Raw genomic sequence first — 23051 nt, 5'->3', positions numbered from 1 at the left:
TAGCAAAATGTCCCATTTTGTTTTGCTCAAGGCCTCACGAATTATAAAATTGGCCAGTTGGCCCTAATCTGAAGTGTAAAATTATGATGTTTAAATATAATTTGTAGGCTCATGAAGTCCCAGGGCTCTCCAGCTAAGTTTTCCTTTTCCAAATTCTTTGCCTGTAGCCATGTTACTCCTGACTCATTCCCTCCCTTTCTTCTCTCCCTCCCTCCCTCCTTATTCTCTTTCTTAAAAAACATATATATCATATAAGAAATATATTTTTTACTTTCCAATGTTTAGGTTCAAGGGGTACATGTGCAGGTTTGTTACATGAGTAAATTGCATGTCACAGGGCTTTGGTGTACAGATAATTTTGTCATCCAGATAACCAGCATAATACCGAGTGTTTTTTCAAGAGTAGTTTTTCAATGCTCATTTTTAAGGATGGGTAGTTCACTGTCTTCTTAGCAATTTCTTTCCTTTCTAGGTCTACCTCATTGAGAGAAAGTTCTGTCTTATCTCAATATGAAATATTTATCCTTCATTTAACCTGTGTTCATTCTGTGTTTTATATAAAAAATTTGGCAAGTTATATGTGATAAATAAATACGTCTTTGTTTTTATTCTAAAAGATATAGACATCATGACAATGTTAGAAAATGTTGAAAAGCATAAAATATAATTACTGCTAATTTCTTTATTGAGAATAACTATTTTTAACCTGTTGGCATATTTATTTTCTGTCTTTTTGTACACATAGTTAGTAATAATAACAATGATAAGGGTAGTAGCTGCTTTATTTAGTGCTTTTAATGTGCTGGGGATTGGAGTAACTGCTTTAAAGGAATTATTGCACTCAGTAGACAGACAAGTACAATTAGAGAGAAATGGGCTTATTTTGCATAAGTGTGAAGATTCTAATGTATATGCAGTTCTTTGCTTCTGTTCCACTGAATATTACATTGTCAGCACTTTTCAAAAATAAGAAATTATTTTAAATTTGTTTTTATTTTATTTTTTATAATTTCAACTTTCATTTTAGATTCAAGGGGTACATGTGTCGGTTATTACATGAGTGTATTGTGTGATGCTGGGGTTTGGGGTTCCATCACTTAGGTATAAGCGTAGTACCCAACAGCTTTTCAACCCTTAACCCCCTCTCTTCCTCCCAGTGTCTGTTGTTGTCATCTTTGTGTGCTCGAGTACCCAATGTTTAGATCCCATTTGTAAGTGAGAAGATGTAAAATTTGGGTTTCTGTTCCTGCGTTAATTCAAGTAGGATACTGGCCTCGAGCTGCATCCATGTTGCTCCAAAAACATGATTTTGTTCTTTTTCACAGCTGTCCATATGTACCATGTTTTCTTTTTATTCAGTCCACCATCGAGGGGCATGTAGGTTGATTTCATGTCTTTGCTATTAAGAATCATGTTGTATAAACAGAGGAGTGCATGTGTCTTTTTGGTAAAATTGTTGCTTTTCTTTTGGATATATGCCCAGTAATGGGATTTCTGGATCAATTGATAGTTCTAAGTTCTTTGAGATCTCTTTAATCTGTTTCTATGGTAGCTGAACTAATTTACATTTCCACCAAAAGTGTGCAAGTGTTTCCTTTTCTCTGCAGCCTTGCCAGCGTGGATTTTTTTTTTTTTTGGACTTTTTAATAATAACGATTCTGACTGGTGTGAGATGGTACTGGTATGAGATGGTTTTGATTTGCATTTCTCTGATGGTTAGTGATGTTGAGCATTTTTTCATATGTTTTTTGGCAACCTGTGTGTCTTCTTTTGAAAGGGGTCTATTCTGTCTTTTGCTCAGTTTTTAGTGGAGTTATTTTTTTCCTCATTGAATTGTTTACATGCCTTGTAGATAGTAGATATTAGACCTTTGTTAGATGCATAGTTTCAAAATATTTTCTCTCATTATATAGGTTTCCTATTTGTTCTGTTGATAGTTTCGTTTGCTGGGCATAAGCTCTTTAGTTTGATTAGGTCCCACTTGTCAAGTTTTGTTTTTGTTGCAATTGCTTCAAAAATGAGAAAATTTAAAAGAAAGCATAATTACTCTATGGACAGAAAATGATGAAGGATCATTTCATTTCTTTTGCAGAGTGCCAAGATGTGTGACCTTGGCAAAGTCACTTACTTCTTAAAATTCTAGTTTCTTCTTTTGCAAAATACCTATATAATACTCCCCCTTCATCTGCAGTTTCACTTTGTGTAGTCTGAAAATATTAAAGGGAAAATTTCAGAAATAACTCATAGGTTTTAAGTTGCACACCATTCTGAGTATTATTATAAATGCCCTATTTTATTATCAGAGTTTATTGCTGTTAATCTCTTACTGTGAATAATTTATAAAGTAGACTTTATTATAGATGTGCACATGTAGAAAAAACAGTATACATAAGATTTGGTACTGTTGTGACTTTAGGCATCCACTGGGGGTCTTGAGAGGTATCCCCCACAGATAAGTGGGGCCAGATGTAATATAATATCTTCCTTGCCGACCTTTTGGGATTATGAGGGTCAACAACAAAAATAAAAACAACAACCGTTTATCTTTTTGATAGCAAATGATGTTAAGGGTGCAACAATTTTATATTCCCATGTTTGTGTGAGACAGATTTTGTTTTCCCTTGAACCTGGTTAGAATTGTGCTACTGTGAACACTGATCCTGCATATGGAAGTCCCACTTTGGTGACAATTCCTGGCCATTCTTGTTTCCATTGCGTGGGAGGTGGGTTGCATCCACTTCCTAGAGTGAGACAGCTCCTGGCGTGTGAAATTCCCGGTGCGTCCATGGTTCAGAGTAAACTGGAAGCAGATCTGTGCATGCTTTTCCTCTGCAACAGTTGGCTCATTTCTCTTTTCAGTTCTCTTTTGATAGGATCCTGTTTCCTATGTGTGCAAAATAAAAGTGAATTTGGGCAAAAACAAAAACAAAAAAACAAAAAACAACAACTATCAATTGCTACCATCGAAACCCTATTTTGTTTTAGACTTCCATACACATCGTTATCATTTACTATGATTATTTTAACCAATCCAATAAAGCAGATGGAGTGCTGCTTTCTCTATGAGAAAGCTGAGGTTTGAAGGTGTATGTGGCTTGCTCAAAGACATAGAGGAGTGGTTGGTCAGTTGGGTGATAACCCCAGAGCCCATGCCCCATCCGTGGAATTCTGGATATGGGAGAGCTGCCTCCTTCAACGGGCATTTGCTCCATTCATTTCCTGGGATGAACTTTCAAAAGTTTTAGTCCTTTGTTTTCCCTTCTTTTTCATATTGTTTGGTTCTGGAATGTCTGTTACCTGTTGCAAGAACTCTGCTGCTGCATTTAAGCAGCATCCATGGAGATCTGAACACCTTAAAATGGACTGGGAAACATTCAGGATTTGTAACTTTTAAAAGGCTGAAAAGAGAATCAACAAATTTATTGTTATGCCTCTTCTTTATCTTTCGTCTCAGCCTCAATATTCTTCATAACCTCCTGAAAATACAACATGGAATACAACTTGACTGACTATTCTTTGTGAGGATATGGTGGATGCAGAGTTTACTTCTAAACCTTCCCCTCTGATTTTACTTTTAAAAGTGTAGAGATCATTTTTCTCTTGAAAAACCAAACCTTCCTTCAATACCTTTTACTTAGTCAAGTCACTGTATGGCTTTGGTGTCCAGAGTTTCCTTGGAGAAATCTTGTGCTTTCTTACTTTCTAGGCTGGGTCTGGCTTTCCTTTGGACAATAAAATGTAAGAAGTCATACAGAATAGTTCTGAGCAGAAGCTTTAAGAACCATTGCGTGGTTCTTTTATGCCTTTATGCATTCTACCCATAGGATATCAATTCCCAGGTAAGGGATGCTCCTTCAGCCTGTTCTGGAAGGAAGAAAATGAGAATCAGAAGACAGTCCACTGTGAAGTGCATATATCGTGGGTCAGAAATAGATCCTTATTGCTGTAGCCCACTGAGATGTTTGGGGGCTTACTTATTATAGTTGCATGCTTTCTACAATGCTGACAGATACAGTGGGTTATGCCTATGACTTTCCCTTCATTCAATCAGAAATGAACAATCATTTGTTATTACTCTAACTCTTCAAATATTTGAGACTGCACTACATAATGCTCTAGGTTATGGCAGTGATTCTTAACCTTGGCTGTCCATTAGAATCATCTAAGAAAGTTCTATCTGCTTTGTTTAATGTGAATCCTCTGGCTCCATTCAGGACCAAAATGAGTTGGAATTTCAGTAAGTCCCCAAGTACTGGTATCTTAAAAAACTGTGTAGGAGTTTGTATAATGAAGCCAGAAGTGAGAACTATTGCTCTAGAGGGAAAAAAGTCTGGATTCATCAGAGATAAAGGCAGTTACTGAAATAAACCATCCACTTGACAGAAAGTGGTATATCAGAGAAGTTCCAGGGAAAAGGAAAAATAATGATGTGACTGACACAAATGAAAAAAGAAAAAGTGAGTGCCTGTCCCTAAGCCAGTTTCACAGTAAGAAGAAGACAGTCAGAGCGACTAAGGCGTCTGGCCTGGAGTGAGGGATTTTATGTCAGTGGGGAATAGAGTCTCTCAGAAATTCATTCTAGCCTAAGTTTTAAGGAGTTCCATAACATTGAGAAAGACCAAAATAATTTATTCTTTTATACATGCTCAATCATCATAGTACAGTTAGAATCCACTCATAGGAAATTAGTAGCACAAGGGAGAAAAATAGGGTTTCCAACTTCATAAATTAGCTGGTATTTTAGTATTGAATTATATTAAAGATTAATCATATAATTTTGGATAGAAGTGCAGGTTGTGAATTTCCAGAAGTGTTAGAAAAAGGGAGAACAAAATGTTATAAGTAACAATATTCTATGGATATTGCTACGTTTGCAAGCAGGTGTACAAATGCACTAACATTGGCATTATCAGTTCATTGAGAACGAAACACTAGGTTAGACATTGTGACGAATATAGTGGCTATAAAATTCAGTGTATCTCTCTAAGAAGATCATTCTGAAAGATCAAAGTGTATAGCCTTTTACTGTTGAGTAAATTATATCTGTCCATTTATCTGTCCATCAATCTTTACTATATTTATTGAGCATTCAATATTCATTCGTTTGATTCTTTCAGCTGACACGTATTGAGGGCATATCACATGTCAGACACTAACAATCAGGTTAAAAAAATCACAGTGTATGCTTATCCCATGAGATATAGTGAAAACCAAATAAGATAATGTAGACAGAAAGGCTATACGTATACAATTTTTTTCTTGAGACAGAGTCTCACTTTTTCACCCAGGCTAGAGTGCAATGGCACGTGATCTCAGTTCACTGCAACCTCCACCCCCTGAGTTCAAACAATTCTCCTGCCTCAGCCTTCCAAGTAGCTGGGATTACAGGTGTGCACTACCACACCTGGCTAATTTTTTGTATTTATAATAAAGATGGGGTTTTGCCATGTTGGCCAGGCTGGCCTAGAACTCCTGACCTCAGGTGGATTCACCATCCTTGGACTCCCAAAATGCTGGGATTACAGGCATGAGCCACCGTGCCCAGCCTTATATGTATACTTTGACAAGCTATTTAAACATAAAGGATATCATTATCCAATCTATAATATCACTGCTCTGTCATCCAGTGTTCTGGTATTTTTAAATCTGTTGACAGGCACAAATATTCCCCAGGACTCCATAGGCCAGTAATTTAAAAACTGGAAACATTCATAAATATACAAGTTGACTAATTAGTCCCTAATTAGTTAACAGATTGCATATTTTAATCATCCTAAGATATATTGGTTAATGTCATGAAATGAAAATAAAAGTTTGGCTGCATTATATTAGGTCAAAATTTGCATAAAGACTTCATTAAAATATTGAATGGCACCTGTCAGTCTGAAGCATGGCCAGCCAACCAGTCAGTGGCATTTATGAGATCTTGCTGCTCTTTGGTAGTTTGGGCATCAAATTAACAGGTTATCAAGGAAAACTGGAATATTTTTAAAACCTCTAATATTTCAAGATCTTTACTGAGCACTCTATAAAGAAATGTAAGCATTATCAGCCTGTGTTGCATTTGAAGAAACTGAATTTTCTATGCATTTGAAGAGCATAGAGAAGTGAAGAAACTAGCCTGAGATCATTCAGATGAAACATAAGTTGACAGCAGTTATGCATGGCCTCAGAACCGTACATTCTAGATCTCTGCTTCATCCCAATTGCCAGAATAACTAGAAAATAGTTTTGCCGTCATTTTCACTCTTACTATGTTATGACAGATTTGGAAATTCTTACCTTTGTTTTTAATCCATAGTCTCCGTGGCTTCCCAAACAATACCAGAGGAAGTCTAAAAGAGAAGTTAATTGTTTCCACATAAATTCCTTTTCAACTTCTTACAGGAGACTTGGTCATTCTCCCCTTTGAACTCTTATATTTCTTAGTTCATTCCTCTCTAGTAGCATTTCTAGATTTCAGATTGAAACATTGATATCCCAAGTTAAGCTCAAGGATGCTTTGTTTTTGGCTTCTTTGAGCTAATGAAGCTCCATGAAGCTTGCATAATCACTGGTCCAACATTAATTTCCCCAGAAGACAAATCTTGTCCTAGTTGATTTGTTGTGAGTTATCCATAGAGCTTCTGCCTGAGGGTCCTGGCTTATAAGGTGACTGCACTGCCATTTTGTTTGTTTCCTTGCTTCAGGATCTGGTCCTTGAGTTTTCACATTTGGAAATTTGGTTTATTTGTAACATGCACCACATGCTAACAAAATTCACTGAGACCAATGCAGACACCAAGATGCCCATTTATTTAAAATGAAAAAGAAAAAATGTCTTGACAGCATCAGATTTTTGAGTCTTCTGCTGAACATGATTCTGCTGAAAGCACAAGGCAAATAAATCTGAGGATTCCTTAGTGCACTTAGGGTAACTTAATGGCCCTTGCTATCAAGGTACATGCATTGGATATGACTCTCTTTAAAATGGAGTGAGACCTGTTAAGGGGGGTTAAGTTATACTTAACCTTCCAATCAAAAGGCACTTCATTTCAGACAGAGCTGGAAACTTGCAATTACTGCTCTTGGTGCTCTGTGACCTTGTATTTACACTGCACTGATTCAGGTAGGAAGGAGAGTCAAGACAGGACAATGCTAAATGGCTTCCGGCATCTCACACCTTACAAAGTCTGCCTGCCTCTAGGCTGCTGCTTTTCAACCTCCAATTTAGTAAATATTTTGTTTGCTGTGGTCACTGAACTGATCTTGGATCCCTCAGCTCTTACCCTGGTTTTCTCTAGAACTATATATCTGGCATACAATTTTAGTTAATACTTTTTCTGACTGTGGTTTTAGTCCTGAGAACCCAACTTCCCTAAAATGGTTCAAATAAGTGGGACTACCCCTGATTCTACCTTGTTGGAAGAGGTAAATGTTCATTGCCTTCTCTCTCCCAAGCTTCCTCTTACACAAAACCCATTTTTATTTCACCGTTTTTCTCAGATACATTGACATATTTGATTTTCTTGCACTTAAGTTTTTTTGCATTTAGGTTTTCTTGCAGCTAGGAGGACATGTGAGTAGATTGCCAGGATTTTGCTCCTTCTGTATTTGCCCTGAGAAATGGTTCCACTGAATGTAGGCTTCTGAAAATACCTGATCTCATTCATTACCTGTTGATTTTTAAAAATTTATTTTACTTTAGGTGCATACTGTATCTGGCATTTCTCCCCTTGTTATCCTTCCCCACCCTCCCCTCCCTCCCTGCTCCCCATTGTCTCTCCTCTATCCCCACCAACTGTCCATTGTGTGTGATGCTCCTCTCCCTGAGTCCACGTGTTCTTGTTGTTCAACATCCACCTACGAGTGAGGACATACAGTGCTTGGCTTTCTGTTTTTTGGTCAGTTTGCTGAGAATGATGGTTTCCAGATTCATCCAAGTCCCTACAAAGGACACGAACTCATCGTTTTTCATGGCTGCATAGTATTCCATGGTGTATATGTACCGCATTTTCTTTGTCCAGTCTATTATTGATGGGCATTTGGGTTGGTTCCAGGTCTTTGCTATTGTACCTAGGGCTGCAATGAATATACGTGTGCATGCGTCTTTTATAGTTCTTTGGATATATACCTAATAGTGGGATTGCTGGGTCATATGGAATTTCTATTTCTAGATCCTTGAGAAATCGCCACACTGTCTTCCACAATGGTTGAAATAATTTACACTCCCAAGAACTGTGTAAGTGTGTTCCTATTTCTTCACATCCTCTCCAGCATCTGTTGTCTCCAGATTTTTTAATGATCACCATTCTAACTGGCATGAGATGATATCTCAGTGTGATTTTGATTTGCATTTCTCTAATCACCAGTGATGATGAGCATTTTTTCATATGTCTGTTGGCCTCATATATGTCCTCTTTTGAAAAGTGTCTGTTCATATCCTTTGCCCACTTTTGAGTGGGGTTGTTGTTTTTTTCTTGTATATCTGTTTTAGTTCTTTGTAGATTCTGGATATTAGCCCTTTGTTAGATGGGTAGATTGTAAAAATTTTTTCCCATTCTGTTAGTTGCCGATTCATTCTAATGATGGTTTCTTTTGCTGTACAGAAGCTCTGGAGTTTAATTAGACTCCGTTTGTCTATTTTGGTTTTTGTTGCCAATGCTTTTGGTGTTTTAGTCATGAAGTCCTTGCCTATGCCTGTGTCCTGGATGGTTTTGCCTATGTTTTCTTCCAGTGTTTTTATGGTGTTAGGTTTTATGTTTAAATCTTTGATCCATCTGGAGTTAGTTTTAGTGTAAGGTGACAGGTAGGGGTCCAGTTTCTGCTTTCTGCACATTGCTAGTGAGTTTTTCCAATACCATTTATTAAATATGGAGTCCTTTCCCCATTTCTTGCTTTTGCTGGGTTTGCCAAACATCAGATAGTTGTAGATGTGTGGTGTTTCTTCTCAGGTCTCTGTTCTGTTCCATTGGTCTATGTCTCTGTTTTGGTACCAGTACCATGCTGTTTTGACTACTGTAGCCTTGTAGTATAGTTTGAGGTCTGACAGTGTGATGCCTCTGGCTTCGTTCTTTTTGGTTAAGATTGTCTTGGCTATGCGGGATCTTTTGTGATTCCATATGAAGTTTAAAATGTTTTTTTTTTTTCCAGTTCTGTGAAGAAGGTCATTGGTAGCTTGATGGGGATAACATTGAATCTATAGAATACTTTGGACAGTATGGCCATTTTCACAATACTGATTCTTCCTAACCATGAGCATGGAATGTCTCTGCATCTGTTTGTGTCCTCTCTTATTTCATTGAGCAGTGGTTTGTATTTCTCCTTGAAGGGGTCCTTTACATCCTTTGTTAGTTGTATTCCTAGGTATTTTATTCTCTTTGTAGCAATTGTGAATGGGAGTTTGCTCTTGATTTGGCTCTCTGTTTGTCTGTTATTGGTATATAGGAATGCTTGTGATTTTTGCATGTCGATTTCGTATCCTGAGACTTTGCTGAAGTTGCTTATCAGTTTCAGGATATTTTGGGCTGAGACAATGGGGTCTTCTAGATATACAATCATGTCATTTGCAAATAGAGACAGTTTGACTTCCTCCTTTCCTAATCTAATACCCTTTATTTCTTTTTCTTGCCGGATTGCTCTGGCTAGAACTTCCAATACTATGTTGAATAGGAATGGTGAGAGAGGGCATCCTTGTCTAGTGCCTGATTTCAAAGGGAATTCTTCCAGCTTTTGTCCATTCAGTATGGTATTGGCTGTAGGTTTGTCATATATAGCTTTTATCATTTTATGATATGTTCCATCAGTACCTAGTTTATTGAGAGCTTTTTAGCATGAAGGGCTGTTGAATTTTATTCAAGGCCTTCTCTACATCTATTGAGATAATACGTGGCATTTGTCTTCAGTTCCGTTATGTGATGGATTCCATTTATGGATTTGCGTATGTTGAACCAGCCTTGTACCCCCAGGATGAAGCCTACTTGGTCGTGATGGATAAGTTTCTTGATGTGCTGTTGCAATCTGTTTGCCACTATTTTATTGAAGATTTTTGCGTAAATGTTCATCATGGATATTGGCCTGAAGTTTTCTTTTTTAGTTGAGTCTCTGCCTCGTTTTGGTATCAGGAAGATGTTGATTTCATAAAATGAGTTAGGGAGGATTCCCTCCTTTTGTATTGTTTGATACAGTTTCAGAAGGAATGGAACCAGCTCCTCTTTATATGTCTGGTAGAATTTGGCTGTGAACCCATCTGGACCTGGACTTTTTTTGGTTGGTCGGCTATTGATTGCTGCCTCTACTTCAGCCCTTGTTATTGGTCTATTCAGGTTTTCAGCTTCCTCCTGGTTTAGGTTTGGTAGAGTACAAGTGTCTAGGAATTTATCCGTTCTTCCTGGTTTACTGGTTTATGTGAGTAGAGCTGTTTGTAGTAATCTCTGATGGTAGTTTGTATTTCTGTGGGATCAGTGCAGATATCCCCTTTATTGTTTTTTATTGCATCTATTTGATTCTTCTCCATTTTCTTTTTTATTAATCTGGCTAGCAGTGTGTCTATTTTGTTGATCTTTTCAAAAATCCAGATCCTGGATTTATTGATTTTTTTGAAGGATTTTTTGTGTCTCTATGTCCTTCAGTTCTGCTCTCATCTTAGTTATCTCTTGTCTTCTGCTAGCTTTTGAGTTTTTAAAATCTTGCTCCTCTAGTTCTTTCAATTTTGATGATAGGGTGTTGATTTTAGATCTTTCTTCTCTTCTCTGGTGGGCATTTATTGCTATAAATTTCCCTCTCAATACTGCTTTCAAGGTGTCCCAGAAATTTTGGTAAGTTGTGTCTTCATTCTTGTTGGTTTCAAAGAACATCTCTATTTCTGCCTTCATTTCATTGTTTATCCAGTCAACATTCAGAAGCAAGTTGTTCAGTTTCCAAGTGGTTGTGCAGGTTTGAGTGTGTTTTTTGATCCTGAGTTCTAGATTGTGCTGTGGTCTCATAGACTGTTTGTTCTATGATTTCTGTTCTTTCACATTTGCTGAGGAGTGATTTGTTTCCAATTATGTGGTCAATTTTAGAGTAAGTTTTCTTCTATGATTTCTGTTCTTTCGCATTTGCTGAGGAGTGATTTGTTTTCAATTATGTGGTCAATTTTAGAGTAAGTGCAATGTGGTGCTGAGAAAAATGTATATTCTGTGGATTTGGGATGGAGTGTTCTGTATGTCTATTAGATCCACCTGGTCCAGCTCTGCATTCAAGTCCTGGATATCGTTGTTAATTTTCTGTCTCACTGATCTGTCTAATATTGACAGTGGAGTATTAAAGTCTTCCACTATTATTGTGTGGGAGTCTACATCTTGTTTTAGGTCATTAAGAACTTGCTTTATGTATCTGGGTACTCCTGTGTTGGGGGCTTATATATTTAGGATAGTTAGCTCTTCCTGTTGGATTGATCCTTTTATCATTATGTAATGTCCTTCTTTGTCTCTTTTGATCTTTGTTGGTCTGAAGTCCATTTTATAACAGACTAGGATTGCAACCCCTGCTTTTATTTGCTCTCTATTTGCTTGGTAAATCTTCCATCCCTTTATTTTGAGTCTATGTTTGTCTTTGTATGTGAGATGGGTTTCTTGAATACAGCACACCAATGGGTTCTGACTTTTTATCCAGTTTGCCAGTCTGTGTCTTTTGATTGGGGCGTTTAGGCCATTTACATTCAATGTTAATATTGTTATGTGTGAATTTGATCCTGCCATTTTGTTACTGACTGGTTTTCTTTCTCATTAGTTGATGCATTTTCTTCATTGCATTTTTGCCCTTTGCCAGCTGATTTGCTTTTGCAGTGACTGGTATTTGTTCCTTTCCATGCTTAGTGTTTCTTTCAGGAGCTCTTATAGGGTAGGTCTAGTGGTGACAAAATCTCTCAATAATTTCTTGTCCATAATGGATTTTATTTCTCCTTCACTTATGAAGCTTAGTTTGGCTGGATATGAGATTCTGGGTTGAAAGTTATTTTCTTTAAGGATGTTGAATATTGCCCCCCAGTCTCTTCTGGCTTGTAGGGTTTCTGCTAAGAGATCTGCTGTGAGTCTGATTGGCCTTCCTCTGTGGGTGACCTGACATTTCTCTCTGGCTGCCCTTAGCATTTTTTCCTTCATTTCGACCCTGGTGAATCTGACAATTATTTGCCTTGGTGTTGTTCTTCTTGAGGAATATTTTTGTGGAGTTCTCTGTATTTCTTGAATTTGAAATTTGGACTGCCTTGCTAGGCTTGGGAAGTTCTCCTGGATAATATCCTGGAGTGTGTTTTCCAGCTTGGATTCATTCTCTCCGTCATATTCAGGTACTCTGATCAAGCGTAGATGAGGTTTTTTCACATAATTCCATATTTCTTGGAGGATTTGTTCACTTCTTTTCACTCTTTTTTCTCTTGTATTGCCTTCTCTTTTTATTTCATTGAGTTGATCTTCAATCTCTGATATCCTTTCTTCTGCTTGATCGATTCGGCCATTAAAATTTGTGTTTGCTTCACATATTCTCGTGCTGTGTTTTTCAACTCCATCAAGTCACTTATGTTCTTCTCTAAGCTGCTTATTCTAGTTAGCATTTCATCTAACCTTTTTCAAGCTTTTTGGTTTCTTTGCATTGAGTTAGAACGTATTCCTTTAGCTCTGAAAAGTTTGTTGTTATCCACCTTCTGAATCCTGTTTCCGTCAATTCTTCGCACTCCTCAATCAAGTTGTGATCCTGTGTTGTTGAGGCATTGTGATCCCTTGAAGGAGAAGAGGTGTTCTGGTCTTTGATGGTTTCACCTTTTTGTGCTTTTTTTTTTTTTTTTCCCCCATCTTTGTGGATTTACCTGGCTGTGTTGTCAGAGAGCTGCTTGATGAGGTCACTTGTCTGCCTGCCAGGTTGCTACTGGGTTTCTAGAAACTGCTTCAGGTTACTAGGGAAGCTTCCTGTGTCTTTTTTGTTTATGTTGGGAGACTAGGCCCACCTATTCCGCTGACCTGTAGGTGCTGCTGGGTTGTCAAGAACGCCATCCCGTTGCTACGTAGGCTTCCTGTGTTTTTCCTTAAAGCATGTAGCTCAGTCCCACCCCTCTAGTGGTGGGTTGTGTCCTTCCTCTACTGGGCTGGATCATTCAGGGTTCATCTCAGACTGTGGACTGGCTACACAACCCGCTAGAGTCAGAGCTTCAGCCCTCTGGGGTTTGTGAGGGAGGGTAGGGAACTGCCCAGCTGCACCTGGCAGTCTCCCCTTTCAGCTTTCTCTCTCTCCTGTCATGGAGTAGGGGCCACCCAGCTGCTCCCCCTTACAGCTCCCTCTCTCTCCAGGTGGGGGGAGGGGGCGATAGCTCAGTCTTCAGACTCTCATTCAACTTCGCACTTGTAATTCCTGGCGCTTGACTGGCAAAGATACCCTGTTCTGTGTATTACTGAGGCTTTGGGGGAAGCACTGTATCTGGACCAGAGTGCCAGAGGTGGAGCCTCTGACTTGCTGGTCAGATGCACTTTCTGGATGAAGCAGCACCCCTCCCTGCCTCAGTCTGCCCTGAGTGGGTTTAGCTCACCCTTGGACCAGATCCATTGAAATGCACCTGGTACCTCGGTTGGAGCTAGGAGATCTCTGGGTTTTTGTGTCTCTCTTGATAGATGTTGTGTGCTGGAGATGTGTATAATCCACCATCTTGGATCGCTTTCTACATGTTGATTTTACTTGGTTATATCTCAGAGTTTTAATATGGTGTATTTTTGCCCTTATGCCACTAATAATAGAATAGTACCTTTGGGGATATTTCTTTGTAATTTATAAAGTATTTTCATGCCAGTTCTCTCATCTCCTCTCAATAGACCTGAAAAGGAGACTACTGTGGAGTAAATAGCTCATTTCAGTAATTTTTTGGATTTTCCCCTTACATCTGTGCTTTTGTGACTTGGCTGGAAACATGAGAGCAACTGACAGAGGCCACATAGTTTCTCTAGACAAGGAGGCTGAGAGAAGACAAAAGAAACATTAAAAAACAAAATTAACAATAACAACAAAAGCAGACTTTACAGAAGGAAGAAAGCTGGGCAAATGGCCAGGCTCTGCACATACTGCATCAGCCTCAGAAGGAAATCCTCTTGGCCAAACCATGTGGAGTCAGAAGCTTTGCCAATGGGCTGCACAAATGAGGATTTGATGTACAAATGGCATTGCCCAGTGAGCTCCTGGCATGTTCCTGTGCTTTCCATGCTCTTGTAAATTCTTCTCGAAAGGTGGATTGTTTTTTACAGTCAAAGCCTGGCTTTGATAGTAGCTGCCATGAGGCACGCCTTAGCCCCAGGGTCTGTACATGGACCCTCCTGATTGCTCTGATCACTCACACCCGCTCACACACCATACCTCAGTCCCCATCCAGCAGCTGCTGTGTCCTCCCCTTCCCATGGCTTCTTTTTTTCTAGGTGGGATTTCCCCCAGTTTGGGCCCCTGCTCAGCTGCATCAGTTGGCAATAGCTGTTGGGAATGGGTGTTCAGAGCCTCCAGCTGCCTCCCCAAGGCAGCAGTACTCCACCCAGCTCTGAATGTCTGGCTTGTCTCTCTGCTTTGTGTCTCTCTTCTCTTTTATTCACAAATATACTATTTAAAAATAAAATTTAACAAGCAAAGAACCTCTCCTCGTCACACCATGTTCCTGCTCATACCTATGCAGTGTCTTTCCATTATCTTTGATGCCAGGCCTAGCATCCCAGATGCAGAAGTTTGGGCCCCTCATGATGCCGCAATGAGGGCCCACAGCATCTCTCTTGGCAAATGTCATTGCTTGCTGTGTGTGGTGCTACTGGGGTGTGAGTCTTCTGACTTTCAGCCTCTTGAGAGCTGGATCCACATCTGCATGTCTGACTGAATCTGATAGTTCTCACGCACAACCCAGAGCTCCTGATTCAGGACATATGTTCAGTGAATATTTGCTGCATGCAAAAAAAGAATGAATGAGTTATCTGAGTAACATGGTGCACCTGAGCAAAGTAGGAGCTGTGATATTGAAAAAATGGCTTGAGTGACTGCTTTTTCTTATGCATTCTTTTATTTGGAGAATATTTTTTAAAGCAGGAAATCATGAAGAATAATAAACACAAAGTATCTTGTACCCATTATCTAAAACTGAATTAGTAACATTTTTTCTTCATATCTGCTTTAGATATTTAATAAGTGAAATAAAATATTTCATTTAATAAAGGAAATAAATGTGACTGTATATTCTACATCCCATTCCTGTTGTCTTCCATGTCTCCTCAGAGGTAAGTACCATTAACTCCATATAGAAGCATACAGTCTATATAGTCTTCCCTATATGTATTTTCTCTTTTGTTATACTTTTATGTACAAATATAGGTGTCAATCACTGCATAGCAGGAATGAGCAGATTATGGCCTGTGAAGCAAGTTCAGTCCATGACCTGCTTTTGTAAGGATTGCAAGCTAAGAATAGTTGCCATGCTTTAAAAAGCTGTAAAACAAACAAATACAAAAAAATATGCTACAGAGCCTGTATGCGGCCCACAAAATCTAAAATATTTACTATTTGTCCTTTACAGAAAAGTTTGCCAAATCTGATATATAATATTAGCTTTGTTTGAAGCTGTAAAAATGTATCATATCCTATAAACATTCCACATTTTAATTTTCAGCCCTATATTTCTTGAATTCTGTCCTTATGTATGTATTCATTCTGCTTTAATTCATTTCCTTATGAACTTGAATTCATTCCCTTATATAATGGACAGTTATTTTGTTTCTTTTTTTTCGCTATGGAAAAATTTTTTAAGAAATAATCTGGAATCTTCTATACATGAGAATTTTTTAAAGAATACATTCTTGGAAATGCATTTACCAGTTTATAGGAGTTGTGCATTCTCAATTGTTGCTGGAGAAAACCAAACTATTCTTGGCAGGAGCTATAAATATTTCAACAATGTCTTAGTCAGTTTGGTGCTATTGTAACAGAATACCAAAGACTGGGGTGTTTTCCAATGAACAGTAGTGTATTTCTCACAGTTCTGGAGGCTGGGTAGTCCAAGACTGAGAGGCCAGCATATGGTAAGGGCCTTCTTGTTTTATCATCTCATGATGGAAGAGCAAAGAGAGGGTGAGAGAGAGAGAGATAAAGTGGATCAAATCTATCTTTTTGTATAAGAAAACCACTCCCCCGATAATGAATCCACTCCCATAATAATGGCATTAATTCATTCATGAGAGCAGAGCTTTCATGACATAACCTCTTAAAGGCCCCACTTCTCAACACCTCTGCATTGAGGATCAAGTTTTAACACATGAACTGGGGGAACACATTCAGAACATAACCTTCACTTTGAGATACTGTCTTTCTTTTTTTTTTTTTTATTGTACTTTAGGTTCTGGGGTACATGTGCAGATCATAGAGGATTGTTGCATAGGTATATACATGGCAATGTGGTTTGCTGCCTCCATCTCCCCATCACCTATATCTGGCCTTTCTCCCCATGTTCTCCCTCTCCAACCTCCCCACCCCACATTCTTAATCCCTGTAAGCTTTAGCTCTTCCATTAACCCAGCTAATGGGAGAGATAACCCCTGTCCTAATGATTGTCAGTGCTCTATTTATTTCCTCCATGTAACAGACATAAAATTACAAGTAAAATCTCTTTAAAGAGCTGTAAATTGCAGGTAAAATGAGCATTGTCACCTTAAAGAGGCTATGTGTAAGAATATCAAGAAAGGTTCTCTCTAGTCTGAGTAGAAATGACAGAGGCAGAAGGCTCTCTGAGGGACTCTGTCAGGATGACGCCAAACGGCATTCCACTTCAAAGCAACGTCTAGTGACAGGTGTTCTGCTCTGTGGCAATTTGGCCTGCTGCACACTTTCCCCAGGTGCTGTCAGTGAATGCTGTGGTTGGGGACCACTTCCCTCTAGGTTCACAACTCTAGGGACAAAGACTGATGGAACAGATCCCCATGAAGCCAACTGTGATTGCACTGAAGAATTTGTTAAGCGTTTATGGTGTAACTCACCTTGACCCATACGCTGGAGCCAAGGCAGAAAAAAAGGAACTCATCATATAAGATTCTTGCTTCAAGTTGCTAGTGGTCTAACTATTGCCTGGCATGAGAACCAATAGGTCCTTAGCTCTGTTGGGATATCCTTGATTCTTGTAACATAAGAGGTCACCACACATGATCTAAACACAAAGTGAAATAAATTCACAGGACTGGGTCCAAGCCGTAGGTCCTTTGGGTATGTTTGTTGGTTGCTCTGGCCATTTTTTGTTACCTGCAAAATGAAAGGATTGGGACAAATGATTTCTTACTAAATATTTATATTCCTCATTATCTACCCACTTCTTTGTTCCCTTCCACTATACTCTATATTGAAGGTCTATCACTTCTCATCTGGACTATTGCAATAGGAAGCTAATTTGTCTACCTGGCTCCAGTCTCTTCCTGGTCTACACTGCTGCCAGAGGAATATCTCTCGAATATGAAACTGAACCTCTAAGAATCTCATTGTCTCCACCTCAAGTTCAAGCATGTAATATAGAGAACATAGTATTGATCATCTACCTCTTGGCTCTCCAGAATCAACTCAATCTCTTCTCAGACTCCTGTGCTCTTTGTGGCTTCTGAAAAGTACCATGCTATTACTACTTTCCTGCTGCTTCTGATTCTCCCACTGTAAGGAACTTGAAATTAGATTAGGGACTGTCTCATAAGCATTCTTGTAAGCTGAGTACCTAGTTAGAGTGGCCGGTACCTAGTGGATGCACAAAATAGGTTTTTTAAATTAATGAATACATGAATGAGTATAATGACTCATTTTCCTGGATAAGTTGTCTCTCCTTGGAGCTTGGACCAAATGCATATTTGCTAACTGAAGCTTTTATTTAGATGGCAAACATCTTTGTTCAAAGCTAATCAAAGGCTGGTTAGTCTTCCTAAAGGAACCTTCAATTAGAAGGGGCTTGAAGGAGAAGTAGAGCTATGTGTGGAGCTGGTGGGGAAGCTATGATGCAGAAGAAAGGTCAAATGGGAACTCCAGAGGCAATATTTGCATTCATGAGTGGGGATCTGCAGTGGTTTTTACAATGTGACATTACTTCAGGGATAGGCAGAAGGAAGATCAATGACAGGCTTCTTGGATATTATTCCCAAACCTCTGCCAAAAGTTGTTCAGGAAAATGGAATTCTAATCAGGAATTTCATATAGCAGGATTTCTTACCTTAAATGCTAAAAGTGGATATCATGGGAGAAGAACTGGCCTAGAAATTAAGAGATGTGTGTGCTAAGCTCACATTTACTAGCAGCTTTCCATGTGCTAATGCACCAGTCACTTCTTTCTCTGGACTTCCACTCAGTCATGCCTTAGTTAAAAGAGTGGAACTAGATTAAGATCTAGTCTATGACACCCATGTCCTCACTGCCCTCTCCCTTGTCCTTGGTAGACATTATTAACTGGTGTGTGTCCTATTCCACTGGGAATTCTTTCAGGAAGCCACTACAAATTGATTAGAGATGACTTCTGAGATGATCCTATCCAAGACTCCTCATTGCTGTGGCACCCTGAAAATCTCATGAAAAATAAGGGATAAATTTATGATGGAACAGTTGCTCCAATTTTTTTTACCTCTGCTTTGCTGGGATAATGAACCCTCTCCAAAATGTCACTCAAGTCCCAGATTAGAGTGACAGAGCAGAGGTAGCTGGCAGCATCACTAGGGACCAGTGGGAGGTCTTTGCCACAAGCTGAAATTCCTGATCTGGGTCCAGTTGACGTACAGCACTAATAGCTAATTTAGAAATTGCCTCTACAGCTGGCACCTGTTAATAAAAACAAATAACACAATATAACACAGAACCAAATCCCACCAACCAAACAAGCAAAGCCAAAACACTCAAGAAAGTAGAATGTAGTCTCTCCAAAAATATACTTAGCTAAAGATTTGACATTTTATGCCACTATATGTAAGGCATCTTGCATGTAACAGTTTTTATCAGTTAATAGAAAGTAACCTGAGTACTCATTATAATTTTATTTCTCTTTGCTTTTCCTGCATTCAGCATATACCCCATCATTTACTCTGAGAGTTATTTATGCATTGTGAGGCTGCAATGAGTAGAGGCAACAGAGAATAGGCCAATGTTTTAATTTAGACTCATCATTCCCAGGGCAGTAATACTTTTCAATAGAGTACTAGATGTTTTTCTTGTGCTTTCACAAAGAATTGACCCCTACAACCACCTGGCAAAAAGTCAGAGTGAAGAATGTGTGTCCGTGTTTGAAAAAAATAGTTTTTCATTTATTTAGGAAAGTTGTTGGGTGTCTTACTATGTGCTGGGCTCTGACAATACCTATATGAGTGAGACAAAAATCTAATGACCACAGCTTAGTTGGGAGGGAAGGAATTGAAATTCAGTTGGTACACAGTGGTATGTATGACTGTGTTGGTCAACATCAGTTAAGACTAGTTAGAATTCCTATTATACGATTTATTAAGTCTTTTCAATATCCCAACTGCAAATAAGCCACAAATAGTCACCTAACCACATAGTAACAACTGCCAGAAAGGTAAGGACAGTGCATTTTGAGAGCAGGATGGTTTCCAGAGGAAATGGGGTAGGGTAGGATTTTAGAGGATGGGAAGGGATTCATAATTTTTTCAAGGAGGAAAGGACATTCTGAGAAAAGAGAATATGCAAAGACTGTATATAGGGTCATATGGCACCCTTGTTAAACTGCATGTAGTCTATTGTGGCTATATCAAAAGCACATTTTAAAAATATATAAGTAATGGTCATGAGGGCAGGGATCATGCCTCTTGTGTTACATGGCCACCTCATGCCATGCCTTGAATATAGTCGTTACTGACTAAATCTTGGTTGAATGGATGATTGAAGAATGGATGATTGAATGCATTCAGTGATGGTAGAAGATGTAGCCAGGGAAGATAAGGCATCAGGTTTTGAAGAGTCCCATTAGCCACTTAAAATAAATTGTTTTGTATTTCATCCTGTAGGTAACAGGAAGCATTTGAAAGTGATTGGTGGGTTGGTTAAACTGGAGGCAGTGAACAGTTAGAAAATGGTGCAAAAGATAATAAGTGGACAGTGATAGTGGCATGCTCTTCAGTATCAACCTCAGCCTTACGACCTTTGCTCTTGCCTTAGCTTAGTTTGAATTCACAGGCAGGTCTGGCTGGTTTATGTCTCCATTCTCTATCCGCTCAGTTCCCTCTAACTGAAATGCTTTCTCTGTCTTACCACCCTCATTAACGTGGTGAACTTCATACTCATCTCTCATAACTGAGCTCAAATTTTTTGTCCCCTAATAAGACATCTATGAGCGTTGCTTCATTTCCCAGCTCTGACTCTCCTGGTAGAACTAAAGATTTCCTTGAGTTCTAATGGTATCCAATATAGCTTTGTGCCCTGGCATCAATTCAAAGCTAGAGTTTATTTTTCTAGATTCTTCACTTCATGACAAGCTTAGAAGGTTAGGGGCAATGTCATGTCCACATTTGTAATTCACTTCATTACAAAGAACAGCATTTGTCCATGGCAACTGCTTAGTAATGAGTTTGGCTATGTAATTCTCTCTTTTTCTCGCTATTTATCTCTCTATTTTTTTCTATCTACATCAATGTCATTATTATTATCTATATTTGAATTGAAAGAATGGAGAGGCTAGAAAGCAGGGGATTGGTGCAATCTTAGTTAAATTTTATTATAAACTGAATAGACTTAGAAAAGTATACCTCTTCCTTATACTTTAATCTACATTATTAACCTGTTTTATATGTGCCATCAAAAGAGCCTTCTTTTGGATCAAGAGCATGTCATGAAAAGAAGATGCAAGCCTGGAGATTATACAGAATGTCAGGAGAAGCCCAGAATGAATTTTTGTTACTTAGTTCAGAAGAAACTTGGCTGGGTGATCCTGTGTCCGTTCAAAATAATTTCTTCATGCCACCTAGAGAGCAGTGAATCAAGAGGATTAAGAAAGGAAACTTCAACATGAGCTGCTTTTATTTCATAACCCTTCTCACACATCCATTCCTCTCCACATTTCCCCTTCTACTCCAAAGACTTAGTAGGGCATTTTCTAATGTCCTTCTCTTTTGAGAAAAGATGGAAATTTAAGGCATATGATGTGCCATTTCCCTTGGCATCGTGTAGACAGCAGTAATTGATCATAGAAATCTTTCCTTTTTAATCTGATTAGAACCTAAAATCTTTTATAGTAACCATAATTAATTAGAAGTTGGAAATCCAGTGCACGTGACACTCTGGGGAAGACAACACTCACACCATCCCACATACCACTCACATCACACACACCACAGATACCACCTCACATACCACACACACAACTCACACCATGTACACACACACATATACACAACGCATACCAATACATTGTCAATGAGCAGTAGACACACACTGGGTTCATTGCCAATGAGCAGTAATATTTTGAAATGAATCTTTTTTTGTAAGTGGTAGGTCTTAACAGTGGGCTTAAAGTATTCAGTAAACCATACTATAAACAGATGCGTTGCTATCCAAACTTTGTCGATCCATTTATAGATCAGAGGGAGACTAAATTAAGATAATTCTTAAGGAATCTAGAATTTATAAAGTGGTAAACAAGCATTGGTTTCAATTTAAAATCACTAGCTGCATTAGCCCCGAACAAGAGTCAGCCATTTCTTTGAAGTTTTGAAACCAGGCATTCTCCTCTTCTCCTCTTTGGTGATGAGTGTCCTAGATGGCATCTTTTCCCAGAAGAAGACTGTATAGTTCATGTTGAAAATGTGTGGTTTAGTGTAGTCACCTTAATCAATGATCCTAACTTGATCTTCTGGATAACTTGCTGCAGCTTCCACATCAGCACTTTCTGTTACACCTTGAACTTTTGTGTTACAGAGACGTCTTTTCTCCTTAAAACCTAACAAACCAACCTCTGCCAGCTTCACATGTTTTTTCTGCAGTTTCCCCACCTCTCTTAGCCTTTATAGAATTAAAGAATTAGGACCTTGCTCTAGATTAGGTTTAAGGGAATGTTGTGGCTGGTTTAATCTTATATCCAGACCAGTAAAACTTTCTTCCTATCAGTAGTAATGCTTTTTCATGTTGTTATCATCTGTAGGTTCACTGGAGTAGCACTTTAAGTTTATTTTAATAATTTTTCCATTTGCATTCACAACTTGTTAACTGCTTGGTGTAAGAGGACTAGTTTTGGCTGGGCGCAGTGGCTCACGCCTGTAATTTCAGCACTTTGGGAGGCTGAGACGGGTGGATCACAAGGTCAAGAGATCAAGACCATCCTGGTCAACATGGTGAAACCCCATCTCTACTAAAAATACAAAAATTCATTGGGCATGGTGGCACGTGCCTGTAGTCCCAGCTACTCAGGAGGCTGAGGCATGAGAATTAGTTGAACCTGGGAGGCAGAGGTTGCAGTGAGCTGAGATTGTACCACTGCACTCCAGCCTGGTGACAGAACCAAGACTCTCTCTCAAAAAGATAAAAACAAAAACAAAAAACAATAACAAAAATACCATGAGGTCTAGTTTTCAGCTTATCTTGGCTTTTGACATGCCTTCCTTACTAAACTTAATCATTTCTAGCTTTTGATTTAAAGTGAGAGACTTGTGACTTCCTTTCACTTGAACATTTAGAGGCCAATTTAAGCTCATTCATTGAGCATAAGAAAGATTTTCAGGACTCTGAGATTTTGCTCTACTTATTCCTAGATTTGGAATACCCTCTCTCTTAGCTTGAAATTCTTTTCATCCTTCAAGACCCAAATATGAATTTTCATGTGAAAATGTTACCATTTCCTCTGCTTTCCATATTCCACTTACTATGGTATCACTTTATAGTTTGTTGGAAGTGTCTCTGTCGGCCTTCCTGGACTTGAAATTCCTTGCTGGCAGAGACCATGTTTTGTTTAGCTCAGTAAGTCCAGAGACCAGGTCAGGACTGGAATGTGTAACTGCCTATTAAATGCTTGTGGGGGATAATGGCTTAATGGTAACTGTCACAAAGTGTGAGCCTCCCTTCCATTTTCC

The sequence above is a fragment of the Saimiri boliviensis genome, chromosome 15, assembly GCF_048565385.1.
Source record: "Saimiri boliviensis isolate mSaiBol1 chromosome 15, mSaiBol1.pri, whole genome shotgun sequence".
Lineage (NCBI taxonomy): Eukaryota > Metazoa > Chordata > Mammalia > Primates > Cebidae > Saimiri > Saimiri boliviensis.
This window is presented reverse-complemented; position numbering follows the sequence as displayed.